At 60.0% G+C, this 15,000-nt stretch overlaps 1 non-coding gene across 1 annotated transcript; it reads right to left on the reverse strand.

The window, feature by feature from the left end:
* Positions 1–3,682: 3,682 nt before the first annotated feature.
* LOC131870952 (5S ribosomal RNA) lies at positions 3,683–3,801 on the reverse strand. Its single transcript, XR_009369253.1, has one exon. It is a non-coding gene; the product is annotated as a 5S ribosomal RNA (ribosomal RNA).
* Between the last annotated feature and the right edge of the window lie 11,199 nt (positions 3,802–15,000).

The raw sequence follows: 15,000 nt of genomic DNA on the forward strand, positions 1-15,000 counted from the left end.
GTGCACCTTGGTGCGCACACCTTGGCTGGGTTGCGCGCCCTGGTGGGCACCATGGTGCGCACCAAGGAGCGCTCCGAAGTGTGCTCCAAGGTGCGGCGTGCACGAAGTCGGAGCCCGGTTTGCCCCGGGTGCGCACCTCGCGTGCACCTTCGCCGCGGTGGGCACCATGGCGTGCACGAAGTCGGAGCCCGGTTTGCCCCGGGTGCGCACCTCGCGTGCACCTTCGCCGGGGTGGGCACCTTGGTGTGCAGACCTTGGCTGGGTTGCGCGCCCTGGTGGGCACCATGGTGCGCACCAAGGAGCGCTCCGAAGTGTGCTCCAAGGTGCGGCCTGCACGAAGTCGGAGCCCGGTTTGCCCCGGGTGTGCACCTCGGGTGGGCACCTTGGTGCGCATGCCTTGCCTGGGCTGCGCACCAGGGCGGGCTCAAGATGGCACCCGCGTTCCTTTTTTTTCACTATCTTTCAAAATGGAAATTTTAAAATCTCATTTTTTTTTGCCTTTTTCTGGAAATTAGTGAAGGCAGCGCATCAAAGGTGCGCACCTCGCTGCCCACCACGGTGCGCAACGCCGGTGGGCACCCGGGAGTGCTTCGAAGTGTGCTCCAAGGTGCTGCGTGCACGTTGTCGGAGCCCGGTTTGCCCCGGGTGCGCACCTCGCGTGCACCTTCGTCGGGGTGGGCACCTTGGCTGGGTTTGCCCCGGCTGCGCTCCGAAGCGGGGTTATTGGAGCGCCGCCTCTTTTTTTGTCGGAGCGTTTGGTGGGGTTTCTCGCATTGGCTCTTCCGAGGCCCGGTTGCCACCCTGGCGCGCACGAAGTCGGAAGTAGGGTTAATTGCCCGGGTGCGCACCTTTGCCAGGGTGGGCACCTTACCTGGGCTGCGCACCAGGGCGGGCTCAAGATGGCACGCGCGTTCCGTTTTTTTCACTATCTTTCAAAACGGAAATTTTAAAATCTCCTTTTTTTTTTGCCTTTTCTGGAAATTAGTGAAGGCAGCGCATCAAAGGTGCGCACCTCGCTGCCCACCTTGGTGTGCTCTGAGGTGCGCACCCGGGAGCGCTACGAAGTGTGCTCCAAGGTGCGGCGTGCACGTTGTCGGAGCCCGGTTTGCCCCGGGTGCGCACCTCGCCTGCACCTTGGCCGGGGTGGGCACCTTGGCTGGGTTTGCCCAGGGTGCGCTCCGAAGCGGGGTTACTGGAGCGCCCCCTCTTTTTTTGTCAGAGCGTTTGGTGGGGTTTCTCGCATTGGCTCTTCCCAGGCCCGGTTGTTGGGTGCGCTCCCACCCTGGCGCGCGCGAAGTTGGAAGTTGGGTTAATTGCCCGGGCGCGCACCTTCGCCAGGGTGGGCACCTTGGTGCGCACACCTTGGCTGGGCTGCGCACCAGGGCGGGCTCAAGATGGCACCAGCATTCCCTTTTTCTCACTATCTTTCAAAACGGAAATTTTAAAATCTCGTTTTTTTTTTGCCTTTTATGGAAATTAGTGAAGGCATCGCATCAAAGGTGCGCACCTCGCTGCCCACCTTGGTGTGCTCCGAGGTGCCCACCACGGTGCGCAACGCCGGTGCGAACCCGGGAGCGCCCCGATGTGTGCTCCAAGGTGCGGCGTGCACGAAGTCGGACCCCGGTTTGCCCCGGGTGCGCACCTCGCGTGCACCTTGGTGCGCACACCTTGGCTGGGTTGCGCGGCCTGGTGGGCACCATGGTGCGCACCAAGGAGCGCTCCGAAGTGTGCTCCAAGGTGCGGCGTGCACGAAGTCGGAGCCCGGTTTGCCCCGGGTACGCACCTCGCGTGCACCTTCGCCGGGGTGGGCACCTCGGCTGGGTTGCGCGCCCTGGTGCGCACCAAGGAGCGCTCCGAAGTGTGCTCCAAGGTGCGGCGTGCACGAAGTCGGAGCCCGGTTTGCCCCGGGTGCGCACCTTCGCCGCGGTGCGCACCATGGCGTGCACGAAGTCGGAGCCCGGTTTGCCCCGGGTGCGCACCTCGCGTGCACCTTCGGCGGGGTTGCGCGCCCTGGTGGGCACCATGGTGCGCACCAAGGAGCGCTCCGAAGTGTGCTCCAAGGTGCGGCGTGCACGAAGTCGGAGCCCGGTTTGCCCCGGGTGCGCACCTCGCGTGCACCTTCGGCGGGGTTGCGCGCCCTGGTGGGCACCATGGTGCGCACCAAGGAGCGCTCCGAAGTGTGCTCCAAGGTGCGGCGTGCACGAAGTCGGAGCCCGGTTTGCCCCGGGTGCGCACCTCGCGTGCACCTTCGCCGCGGTGGGCACCATGGCGTGCACGAAGTCGGAGCCCGGTTTGCCCCGGGTGCGCACCTCGCGTGCACCTTCGCCGGGGTGGGCACCTCGGCTGGGTTGCGCGCCCTGGTGCGCACCAAGGAGCGCTCCGAAGTGTGCTCCAAGGTGCGGCGTGCACGAAGTCGGAGCCCGGTTTGCCCCGGGTGCGCACCTCGCGTGCACCTTCGCCAGGGTGGGCACCTCGGTGCGCACACCTTCTCAATGTTTTCTTGCCTTTTCTGGAAATTGGTGAAGGCAGCGCATCAAAGGTGCGCACCTCGGTGTGCTCCGAGGTGCGAACCCGAGAGCGCTCCGAGGTGCCCACGAAGTCGAAAGTCGGGTTAATTGCATTGTTTTCCCCGGGTGCGCTCCGAGGTGCGCAACATCGGCGCGCACCAAGGAGGGCTCCGAAGTGTGCTCCAAGGTGCGCACGATGGCGTGCACCTCTGGTGCGCACGATTCGGAGCTCGGTTTGACCGGGGTGCGCACACCTTGGCTGGGTTGCGCACCTTTTGTGCGCTCCAAGGTGCGCACGAAGTCGGAGCTCGGTTTGCCCCGGGTGCGCACCTTCGCCAGGGTGCGCACCTTGATGCGCACGCCTTGGCTGGGCTGCGCACCTTGGTGGGCGCCATGGTGCGCACCTTTCGTGCGCTCCAAGGTGCGCACGAAGTCGGAGCTCGGTTTGCCCCGGGTGCGCACCTTGGTGGGCGCCATGGTGCACTCCGAGGTGCCCAAGATTGGTGCGCACCAAGGAGCGCTCCGAAGTGCGCTCCAAGGTGCGCGCGAAGTCGAAAGTTGGGTTAATTGTCCGGTTTGCCTCGGGTGCGCACCTTGCGTGCACCTTCGCCAGGGTGGGCTGGGCTGCGCACACCTTGGCACCCGCGTTTCCTTCATTTTAAATTTTTTTTTTTTACAATCTCTCAAGTGGGAAATTCTATAATCTCAACTTTTTTTGCCTTTTCAGGAAACTTTTGAATGGAGCGCATCATTGGTGCGCTCCGAAGTGTGCTCCAAAGCTCTCTCCAGCTGCGTGCACCTGCCCCGGCCGCGCACCCGGCCCCGCCCAGCTTCGCTCACCTGTCCCGGGCGTCTGGTGCGGAACCTTAGAGTAAGAAACATCACCGTGCACCTTGGCCAACGTGCGCGACTCGACCGAGCGCGCACTGGCCGAGGTGCACACCGATTTCACCTGGGTGCGCGCGCAGCACCTCGGGCGCACCGGGGTGCGCGCACAACGCCCGGGTTGCACCGTGGCCTGTGTGCTCGGGGCGCCTCGGGTGCGCGCTCGGTGTCGCCCCCGCGCGCGCGGTAGTGCGGGCAGCGCACCCCGGCCCGGCCCGGCCCCGACGAGAACGCAAACGGGCAAAAGGTTTATTCAAATAGCATTGCGACGCCCGGCGAAAAACTAAAAAAGGGTGCAACACCGGGACTTCCCGGGAGGTCACCCATCCCAGTACTACTCCGGCCCAAGCGCGCTTAACTGCGGAGTTCTGATGGGATCCGGTGCACTAACGCTGGTATGATCGCACCCGTTATGAGCTTGTCGCAGTGTGTACTTAGCAAACCGCGACCCACGTGCGAATCCACCCCGGCCACCCACCCCCGTCGAGGTGCACACCCTCCCTCGCGAAGTGCGCCCCGTTCGCCAAGTGTGAGCCCTGCCCGGGTGCGCGCACCTTGCTAGGGCGTCGGGTGTGCACCCGGCCCGGCCTACGTGCGTGCACCTGGAGGGGGCGTCGTGTGCGTGCAGTGTCCCGTCTGCAACGCGGTGCCCACACACCACCTCGGGCGCAACGACCTGCGCTCACATGTGGGCCGAGTGCACCTTGGTGCATGTTCGGGGCGCCTCGGGTGCACGCTCGATCTTGCCCCGGTGCACCAAGGCGCTCGGTTTGCCCCGGGTGCGCACTTGGTGCAAGGTGGGCACCCAAAATAGGGATCAAGCACCAAAACACAAGTTTCGGGATGCAAAATGGGACCCAAGGACCACAAATGCGTTCCAAGACCCATGATGGGTCCACGAGAACAAAAATGTGTTCCGAGACTTAATAAACAAATATTGGGTTTTAGGAGAAGAAACATGCTCTGATGCCCAAAACGAGAATCGACCCCGAAAAGGCCACAGGCCAAAAGTGGGATGCGAGACAAAAAAAAATGGGACCCGAGGACCAAAATTGGGTTCCCAGGTCGAAGACAGGGCAACCGGACAAGAAACGACCTCTAAGGCTCGAAATGAGTCCCGATGACTAAAACTTGACAAGAAGCACCCATCAGGCACCCAACTCGACACCCATGGGATGCCGACCCACCCGGGCTTCCACCTAGCACACCTTGGCACCCACCCACCCTCGCACTCAACCTCGCACCCAACTTAGCACCTTTGAACCCACATTGGCACTCACCCTGACCCTGGCACCTTGGAACCCACATTGGCACTCACCTTGACCCTGGCACCCACCTTTGCACTCACCTTGGGACCCACCCTGGCTCCCACCTCGGCACCCACCCAGACACCCACCTTGGTTCCTTGGCACCCACCTTGGATCCTTGGCACCCACCCCGACACCCACCTTGGCACGCAACTTGGCTACTTGCCACCCACCTTGGCTCCTTGACGCCCACCCCGACAACCACCCCGTGACCTACCCTGGCTAGGGTTGGTGCACACCCACCCTGGTGCCCACCTTGGCACCCACCCTATGACCCACCTTGGCACGCACCTTAGTACCCACCCCGTTACCCACCCTAGGACCCACCCCGTGACCCACCTTGGCCAGGGTGGGTGCACCCACCCTGGTGCCCACCTTGGCACCCACCCATCCTAGCACCCAGCCTGTGACCGGGCTTGGAACCCAACCTTGCACCCGCACCCGTCTTGGCCAGTGTGGGTGCGCACCCATCCTGGCACCCACGTTGTGACACACCCTTTAACCCACGCACCCTAGCACCCACGTTGGCACCCACCTTGGAACCCAACCTAGCAACTTGGCACCCACCCCGTGACCCACCTTGGCATCCACCATAGCAGTCGCCGACTTGGCACCCACCTCGGCACCCACCTTGACACTTGTGGACCCACCTTGCCACTCACCCTAGCATCGACCCATCCTAGCACCCACCCTGGCACCTTTGCACCCTAGCACTCACCCATCCTAGCACCTAACCTGTGACCCACCTTGACACTCACCCTCGCACCCACCTTGGAACCCAACCTAGCACCCACCCACCCTGACACCAACCCTAGCACCTACCCACCCTTGCACCCACCCTGTGACCCATCTTGGCACCCACCCATCCTACCACTCAACCTATCACCCACCTTCTCACCCACCTTGGCATCCACCTTAGCACCCACCCACACTGGCACCTTGGCACCCACCTCGGGCAAGGTGGGTGCACACCCACCCTGGCACCCAATTTAGAACCCACCGAGCATGTTACCCACCTTGGCACCCACATTGCAGCCCACCCTAGTACCCACCCTATGACCCACATTGGCATCCACACCCTAGCACCCAGGCACCTCGACACCCGCCTTGACACCCACCCTAGCACTGAACCTGTGACCCACCTTGGAACTCACCCTAGAACCCACCCACCCTGTGAACCACCTTGGCATCCACCTTAGCACCCACCCACCTTGGCACCCACTCTAGCACTCACCCATCCTAACACCCAACTTGTTACCCACCTTGGCACCCGCCCTCGCGTCCACCTTGAAACCCACCCTAGCACCCACCCACGCAGGAGCCCACCTTGGCACCCAACCTAACACCCACGCATCCTGGCACCCAACTTGTGACCCACCTTGGAACCCACCCTAGTACCCACCTTTGAACCCACTATATCACCAACCCACCTTGGCACCCACCCTATGACCCTCTTTGGAATCCACCCTAGCACGCACCCACCCTGGCACCCACCATGGAGCGCACCCTAGCACCCACCCACCTCGGCACGCACCTCAACACCCACCTTGGTGTGCGCACTGCGCCAACCTCTCAAAGACCCTATGTGGTGCGCTCCAAAGTGTACACCTTTGGTGCGCTCCAAGGTGCGCACCTTTGGTGCACACCGAGGTGCACACCAAAGTGTGCACCGAGGTGAGCACCAAAGTGCACTCCAGGGTGCACACCAAGGCGTGCACCTTTGGTGCGGTCAATGCAAACGAATTCGGAAGTTGGGGTCGATGTCCTAATCGCTGCTGCAGACTACACGTATGAGAATCGGACAAATAGCTTTATATAGGGGAGGTGTTGCGTTTGATGGGTCGACTCCCCTGGTTGTGTGCACTGCACCAACTTCAAAGACCCTGTCTTGTTTAAGAAGTCAAAAGTTGGGGTGGATGTCCTAATCATTGCTGCAGTCTACGCATGTATGAGAATCAGACAAATAGCTTATATAGGGGAGGTGTTGCATTCGGTGGGTTGACTCCCCTGGTTGTGCGCACTGCGCCAACCTCAAAGACCCCGCATAGCAGAAGAAGTCGGAAGTCGGATTTTGGTGAGCACCAAGGCGTGCACCTTTGGTGCGGTCAACGCAGACGAATTCAGAAGTTGGGGTGGATGTCCTAATCGTTGTTGCAGGCTACACATGTATGAGAATCAGACAAATAGCTTATATAGGGGAGGTGTTGGGTTTGATGGGTCAACTCCCTTGGTTGTGCGCATTACGCCAACCTCAAAGACCTTGTTTTCGTTAAGAAGTCAAAAGTTGGGGTCAATGTCCTAATGGCTCCTGCAGGCTACACATGTATGAGAATCGGACAAATAGCTTATATAGGGGAGGTGTTGGGTTTGATGGGTCGACTCCCCTGGTTGTGCGCATTACGTCAACCTCAAAGACCTTGTTTTCGTTAAGAAGTCAAAAGTTGGGGTCGATGTCCTAATTGCTCCTGTAGACTACACATGTATGAGAATCAGACAAATAGCTTATATAGGGGAGGTGTTGGGTTTGATGGGTTGACTCCCCTAGTTGTTCGCATTACACCAACCTCAAAGACCTTGTTTTCGTTTAGAAGCCGAAAGTTGGGGTCGATGTCCTAATTGCTCCTGCAGGCTACGCATGTATGAGAATCAGACAAATAGCTTATATAGGGGAGGTGTTGGGTTTGATGGGTCGACTCCCCTGGTTGTGCGCATTGCGCCAACCTCAAAGACCCTGCATTGCGGATGAAGTCGAAAGTCAGAGTTTGGTGTGCTACAAGGTGTGGTCGAAGGTGCTCACCTAGGTGTGCACCTTTGGAGCACAGGAAAAGTGCCCTCCAAAAGTGCGCACCTTTGGAGTGCACAAAAGTGCCCTCCAAAAGTGCGCACCTTTGGAGCGCAGAAAAGTGCCCTCCAAAAAGTGCCCTCCAAAAGTGCGCACCTTTGGAGCGCAGAAAAGTGCCCTCCAAAAAGTGCCCTCCAAAAGTGCGCACCTTTGGAGCGCAGAAAAGTGCCCTCCAAAAAGTGCCCTCCAAAAGTGCGCACCTTTGGAGCGCAGAAAAGTGCCCTCCAAAAGTGCGCACCTTTGGAGCGCAGAAAAGTGCCCTCCAAAAAGTGCCCTCCAAAAGTGCGCACCTTTGGAGCGCAGAAAAGTGCCCTCCAAAAAGTGCCCTCCAAAAGTGCGCACCTTTGGAGCGCAGAAAAGTGCCCTCCAAAAAGTGCCCTCCAAAAGTGCGCACCTTTGGAGCGCAGAAAAGTGCCCTCCAAAAAGTGCCCTCCAAAAGTGCGCACCTTTGGAGCGCAGAAAAGTGCCCTCCAAAAAGTGCCCTCCAAAAGTGCGCACCTTTGGAGCGCAGAAAAGTGCCCTCCAAAAGTGCGCACCTTTGGAGCGCACAAAAGTGCCCTCCAAAAGTGCGCACTTTTGGTGCGCACCAAGGCGCTGGTTCGGTCGTTGCAGGCGAGTTCGGAAGTTGGGGTCGATGTCCTGAGCGGAGGTGCAAACTACATAGGTGTCGGAATCGGACAAATAGCTTATATAGGGGAGGTGTATGCTTCGATGGGTCGACTCCCCAGGTTGAGCGCACCGCGCCAACCTCAAAGACCCTACGGTATGGATGAAGTCGGAAGTTGGGTCCGATGACCAATTCGATTAGTAGGTATGCTCATGAGGTCGGAATTTGGGTCCGATGACCTGCCATGTGCAGGAAGGCGAATGTTGACACTGTGCGTTGCAAGGTGCACACCAAGGCGCTGGTGCGGTCTTTTTAGTCGAGTTCGGAAGTTGGGGTCGATGTCCTGATCGGAGGTGCAAGCTACACAGGTGTGGGAATCGGACAAATAGCTTATATAGGGGAGGTGTATGCTTCGTTGGGTCGACTCCCCGGGTTGAGCGCACCGCGCCAACCTCAAAGACCCTACGGTATGGATGAAGTCGGAAGTTGGGTCCGATGACCGATTCGATATGTAGGCATACTCGCGAGGTCGGAATTTGGGTCCGATGACCTGCCACGTGCAGGAAGGCGAATGTTGGCACTGTGCGTTGCAAGGTGCGCACCAAGGCGCTGGTTCGGTCGTTGGAGGCGAGTTCGGAAGTTGGGGTCGATGTCTTGATCGGAGGTGCAAACTACACAGGTGTGGGAATCGGACAAATAGCTTATATAGGGGAGGTGTATGCTTCGTTGGGTCGACTCCCCGGGTTGAGCGCACCGCGCCAACCTCAAAGACCCTACGGTATGGATGAAGTCGGAAGTTGGGTCCGATGACCGATTCGATATGTAGGCATACTCGCGAGGTCGGAATTTGGGTCCGATGACCTGCCATGTGCAGGAAGGCGAATGTTGGGACTGTGCGTCGCAAGGTGCGCACCAAGGCGCTGGTGCCGTCGTTGCAGTCGAGTTCGGAAGTTGGGGTCGATGTCCTGGTCAGAGGTGCAAACTACACAGGTGTGGGAATCGGACAAATAGCTTATATAGGGGAGGTGTATGCTTCGATGGGTCGACTCCCTGGGTTGAGCGCACCGCGCCAACCTCAAAGACCCTACAGTATGGATGAAGTCGGAAGTTGGGTCCGATGACCGATTCGATACGTAGGCATATTGGCGAGGTCTGAATTTGTGTCCGATGACCTGCCATGCGCAGGAAGGCGGAATTTGGGTCCGATGACCGAGTTGATGGCGTGCCATGCGCAGAAAGGCGGAATTTGGGTCCGATGACCGAGTTGATGTTGATGGCCCGCCATGCACAGGAAGGCGGAATTTGGGTCCGATGACCGATTTGAAGGCGTGCCATACGCAAAAAGGCGGAGTTTGGGTCCGATGACCGAGTTGATATTGATGGCCCGCCATGCGCAGGAAGGCGGAATTTGGGTCCGATGACCTGACATACGCATGGAGTCCGACTCGGGGGCCGATGTTCGATTCGATGACTTGCATTGTGGGTAAAGTCGGAAGTTGTGGTCTTTGACCCGATTCGATGACCAGACTTCGGCTGCTTGAGAATCGGACAAATAACTTATATAGGGGAGGTAGTGTTCTCGAGCATCCTCCCCCCGTGCCCGTTTATGTCGATTGATGCTGGTGCTCGACTGGTTGGAGCGCTCGGATGCAAAAATCTTGCACCAGGATTTATCGATTGTGATGGACACGGCAAGTCTCCTGATTGCTATGCAGGAGCTCATCGTGAATCTCTATGCGGCCTTGGTATGGACTCGACCTGCGGAATGGTTCGGCAATGGTAGTCGCTCCAACACGTCCTTGCAATGGCCACAGAGGTGATTCGACTAGAGCTCCAGTCTAGCTTTTGGGTTGCTTGGCGGACTGGTATAGCCGCGATCGAGTTCCGGCCATGAACGTTTTAGATAGCTCTTGGGCTTTCTGGGACGGAAGTCGGAAGTTTGGGCTGTTGTCCGATTTGATGACCATTCTTCGGATGTGTGAGAATCGGACAAATAACTTATATAGGGGACTGTGTTGTCTCACGCAGCCCCCTCCGTGCCCCTCTATCTCGACCGATGTTGGTGCTTGAAAGGGTTGGGATCGCTCGGATTTATAAACGTGCACCACCATTTGTCGAGTGTGAGGGACGCGGCAGGTCTCCTAAATGCTATGCGGGCGCTCTCTGAGAATCTCTATCCGGCCTCGACACAGACTAGTCTTGCTGAATGGTTTGGCACTGGTAGTCGATCCAACACGTCGTTGTTGTGGCCGCCTAGGCGATTCGATTCGAGCCCCCGTCTAGCTTTTGGGTTGCTTGGCGGATTTTGCCCTATCCGCAAGTGAGCTCGGTCCCTAAACGTTCGAGAAACCCGATTGCTATGCGCCGACTCTCTTTCTTGCGAGCCTCCATCTAGCTTTTGGGTCTCTACGGAACGGAAGTCGGAATCTGGGACCGTTGTTTGATTCGACGAGGCAGACTACGGTTGTGCGAGAATCGGACAAATAACTTATATAGGGGAGGTGTTGACTGGAGCATTCTCCCCCGTGCCCCTCTAACTCGACCAATGCTGGCGCTCGAACGGTGGTAGCGCTCGGATTTTCATTGAGCGCCAGCATTGGTCGATTTAGAGGGGCATGCGAGATTCCCGAATGCTATGCGAGGGCTCTAACGGAAATGTCTATTGGTTTCGGTATGGATGCAATTGCGAGTGGTTCGGCAAAGGTAGTCGTTCCGATGCGTCCATGTCGTGGCCAAATCGATAATTCGATTTGAGCCCTCGTATAGCATTTGGGTCTCTCGATGTGATTCCGCATTCCAGTCCCTTTGGGCACTGCTTGAGCCGCATCCCAGGGGGTTCCCTTCCCAATAATCTGCCTCGCAACCCGATTGCTATGCGGTGAGGCTCCTCGGCCGCCTCGGAACTATCTGTGTATCAGACGCATCGCGGGATAAGGGGTTGGCAACGGTAGTCGCCCCAAGCGCGTCCGATGCTTGGACCATTCCGAGGCGGCCCTGAAGCCTCTTCCGTCTAGCCGTTGGGTCCTTCTCGCCGCATCCCTCGCCTCGCACCCCGATTGCTATGCGGTGAGGCTCCTCGGCCGCCTCGGAACTATCTGTGTATCGGACGCGTCGCGGGATAAGGGGTTGTCACTGGTAGTCGCCCCAAGCGCGTCCGATGCTTGGACCATTCCGAGGCGGCCCTGAAGCCTCTTCCGTCTAGCCGTTGGGTCCTTCTCGCCGCATCCCTCGCCTCGCACCCCGATTGCTATGCGGTGAGGCTCCTCGGCCGCCTCGGAACTATCTGTGTATCGGACGCGTCGCGGGATAAGGGGTTGTCATTGGTAGTCGCCCCAAGCGCGTCCGATGCTTGGACCATTCCGAGGCGGCCCTGAAGCCTCTTCCGTCTAGCCGTTGGGTCCTTCTCGCCGCATCCCTCGCCTCGCACCCCGATTGCTATGCGGTGAGGCTCCTCGGCCGCCTCGGAACTATCTGTGTATCGGACGCGTCGCGGGATAAGGGGTTGTCACTGGTAGTCGCCCCAAGCGCGTCCGATGCTTGGACCATTCCGAGGCGGCCCTGAAGCCTCTTCCGTCTAGCCGTTGGGTCCTTCTCGCCGCATCCCTCGCCTCGCACCCCGATTGCTATGCGGTGAGGCTCCTCGGCCGCCTCGGAACTATCTGTGTATCGGACGCGTCGCGGGATAAGGGGTTGTCACTGGTAGTCGCCCCAAGCGCGTTCGATGCTTGGACCATTCCGAGGCGGCCCTGAAGCCTCTTCCGTCTAGCCGTTGGGTCCTTCTCGCCGCATCCCTCGCCTCGCACCCCGATTGCTATGCGGTGAGGCTCCTCGGCCGCCTTGGAACTATCTGTGTATCGGACGCGTCGCGGGATAAGGGGTTGTCACTGGTAGTCGCCCCAAGCGCGTCCGATGCTTAGACCATTCCGAGGCGGACCCGAAGCCTCTTCCGTCTAGCCGTTGGGTCCTTCTCGCCGCATCCTTCGCCTCGCACCCCGATTGCTATGCGGTGAGGCTCCTCGGCCGCCTCGGAACTATCTGTGTATCGGACGCGTCGCGGGATAAGGGGTTGTCACTGGTAGTCGCCCCAAGCGCGTCCGATGCTTGGACCATTCCGAGGCGGACCCGAAGCCTCTTCCGTCTAGCCGTTGGGTCCTTCTCGCCGCATCCCTCGCCTCGCACCCCGATTGCTATGCGGTGAGGCTCCTCGGCCGCCTTGGAACTATCTGTGTATCGGACGCGTCGCGGGATAAGGGGTTGTCACTGGTAGTCGCCCCAAGCGCGTCCGATGCTTGGACCATTCCGAGGCGGACCCGAAGCCTCTTCCGTCTAGCCGTTGGGTCCTTCTCGCCGCATCCCTCGCCTCGCACCCCGATTGCTATGCGGTGAGGCTCCTCGGCCGCCTTGGAACTATCTGTGTATCGGACGCGTCGCGGGATAAGGGGTTGTCACTGGTAGTCGCCCCAAGCGCGTCCGATGCTTGGACCATTCCGAGGCGGACCCGAAGCCTCTTCCGTCTAGCCGTTGGGTCCTTCTCGCCGCATCCCTCGCCTCGCACCCCGATTGCTATGCGGTGAGGCTCCTCGGCCGCCTTGGAACTATCTGTGTATCGGACGCGTCGCGGGATAAGGGGTTGTCACTGGTAGTCGCCCCAAGCGCGTCCGATGCTTGGACCATTCCGAGGCGGCCCCGAAGCCTCTTCCGTGTAGCCGTTGGGTCCTTCTCGCCGCATCCCTCGCCTCGCACCCCGATTGCTATGCGGTGAGGCTCCTCGGCCGCCTTGGAACTATCTGTGTATCGGACGCGTCGCGGGATAAGGGGTTGTCACTGGTAGTCGCCCCAAGCGCGTCCGATGCTTGGACCATTCCGAGGCGGCCCCGAAGCCTCTTCCGTGTAGCCGTTGGGTCCTTCTCGCCGCATCCCTCGCCTCGCACCCCGATTGCTATGCGGTGAGGCTCCTCGGCCGCCTTGGAACTATCTGTGTATCGGACGCGTCGCGGGATAAGGGGTTGTCACTGGTAGTCGCCCCAAGCGCGTCCGATGCTTGGACCATTCCGAGGCGGACCTGAAGCCTCTTCCCTCTAGCCGTTGGGGCTTTCTCGCCGCATCCCTCGCCTCGCACCCTGATTGCTATGCTGTGAGGCTCCTCGGCCGCCTTGGAACTATCTGTGTATCGGACGCATCGCGGGATAAGGGGTTGGCAGTGGTAGTCGCCCCAAGCGCATCCGATGCTTGGACCATTCCGAGGCGGCCCTGCAGCCTCTTCCGTCTAGCCGTTGGGGCCATCTCGCCGCATCCCCCACCTCGCACCACGATTGCTATGCGGTGAGGCTCCTTGGCCGCCTCGGAACTATCTGTGTATCGGACGCATCGCGGGATAAGGGGTTGTCACTGGTAGTCGCCCCAAGCGCGTCCGATGCTTGGACTATTCCGAGGCGGCCCTGCAGCCTCTTCCGTCTAGCCGTTGGGGCCATCTCGCTGCATCCCCCACCTCCTCGGCCGCCTCGGAACTATCTGTGTATCGGACGCATCGCGGGATAAGGGGTTGGCAGTGGTAGTCGCCCCAAGCGCGTCCGATGCTTGGACTATTCCGAGGCAGCCCTGCAGCCTCTTCCGTCTAGCCTTTGGGGCCATCTCGCCGCATCCCTCGCCTCGCACCCCGATTGCTATGCGGTGAGGCTCCTCGGCCGCCTGGGAACTATCTTCGTATCGGACGCATCGCGGGATAAGGGGTTGTCACTGGTAGTCGCCCCAAGCGCGTCCGATGCTTGGACTATTCCGAGGCGGCCCTGTGGCCTCTTCCGTCTAGCCGTTGGGGCCATCTCGCCGCATCCCCCACCTCGCACCCCGATTGCTATGCGGTGAGGCTCTTCGGCCGCCTTGGAACTATCTTCGTATCGGACGCATTGCGGGATAAGGGGTTGTCACTGGTAGTGGCCCCAAGCGCGTCCGATGCTTGGACTATTCCGAGGCGGCCCTGCAGCCTCTTCCGTCTAGCCGTTGGGGCCATCTCGCCGCATCCCCCACCTCGCACCCCGATTGCTATGCGGTGAGGCTCCTCGGCCGCCTTGGAACTATCTTCGTATCGGACGCATCGCGGGATAAGGGGTTGTCACTGGTAGTCGCCCCAAGCGCGTCCGATGCTTGGACTATTCCGACGCGGCCCTGTGGCCTCTTCCGTCTAGCCGTTGGGGCCATCTCGCCGCATCCCCCACCTCGCACCCCGATTGCTATGCGGTGAGGCTCCTCGGCCGCCTTGGAACCATCTTCGTATCGGACGCATCGCGGGATAGGGGGCTGTCACTGGTAGTCGCCCCAAGCGTGTCCGATGCTTGGACCATTCCTAGGCGGCCCTGAAGCCTCTTCCGTCTAGCCGTTGGGGCCTTCCCGCCCCATCCCTCGCCTCGCACCCCCGATTGCTATGCGGTGAGGCTCCTCGGCCGCCTTGGAACCATCTGTGTATCGGACGCATCGCGGGATAAGGGGTTGGCACTGGCAGTCGCCCCAAGCGCGTCCGATGCTTGGACCATTCCGAGGTGGCCCTGAAGCCTCTTCCGTCTAGCCGTTGGGGCCTTCCCGCCCCATCCCTCGCCTCGCACCCCGATTGATATGCGGTGAGGCTCCTCGGCCGCCTTGGAACTATCTGTGTATCGGACGCATCGCGGGATAAGGGGTTGGCACTGGTAGTCGTCCCAATCGCATCCGATGCTTGGACCATTCCGAGGCGGCCCTGCAGCCTCTTCCGTTTAGCCGTCGGGGCCTTCCCGCCGCATCCCTCGCCTCGCATCCCGATTCCTATGCGGTGAGTCTTCTCGGCCGCCGCGGAACTATACCTGTTATTGCTACTGCATCCTT

This window comes from Cryptomeria japonica, unplaced genomic scaffold, assembly GCF_030272615.1.
Source record: "Cryptomeria japonica unplaced genomic scaffold, Sugi_1.0 HiC_scaffold_359, whole genome shotgun sequence".
Taxonomy (NCBI): Eukaryota; Viridiplantae; Streptophyta; class Pinopsida; order Cupressales; family Cupressaceae; genus Cryptomeria; species Cryptomeria japonica.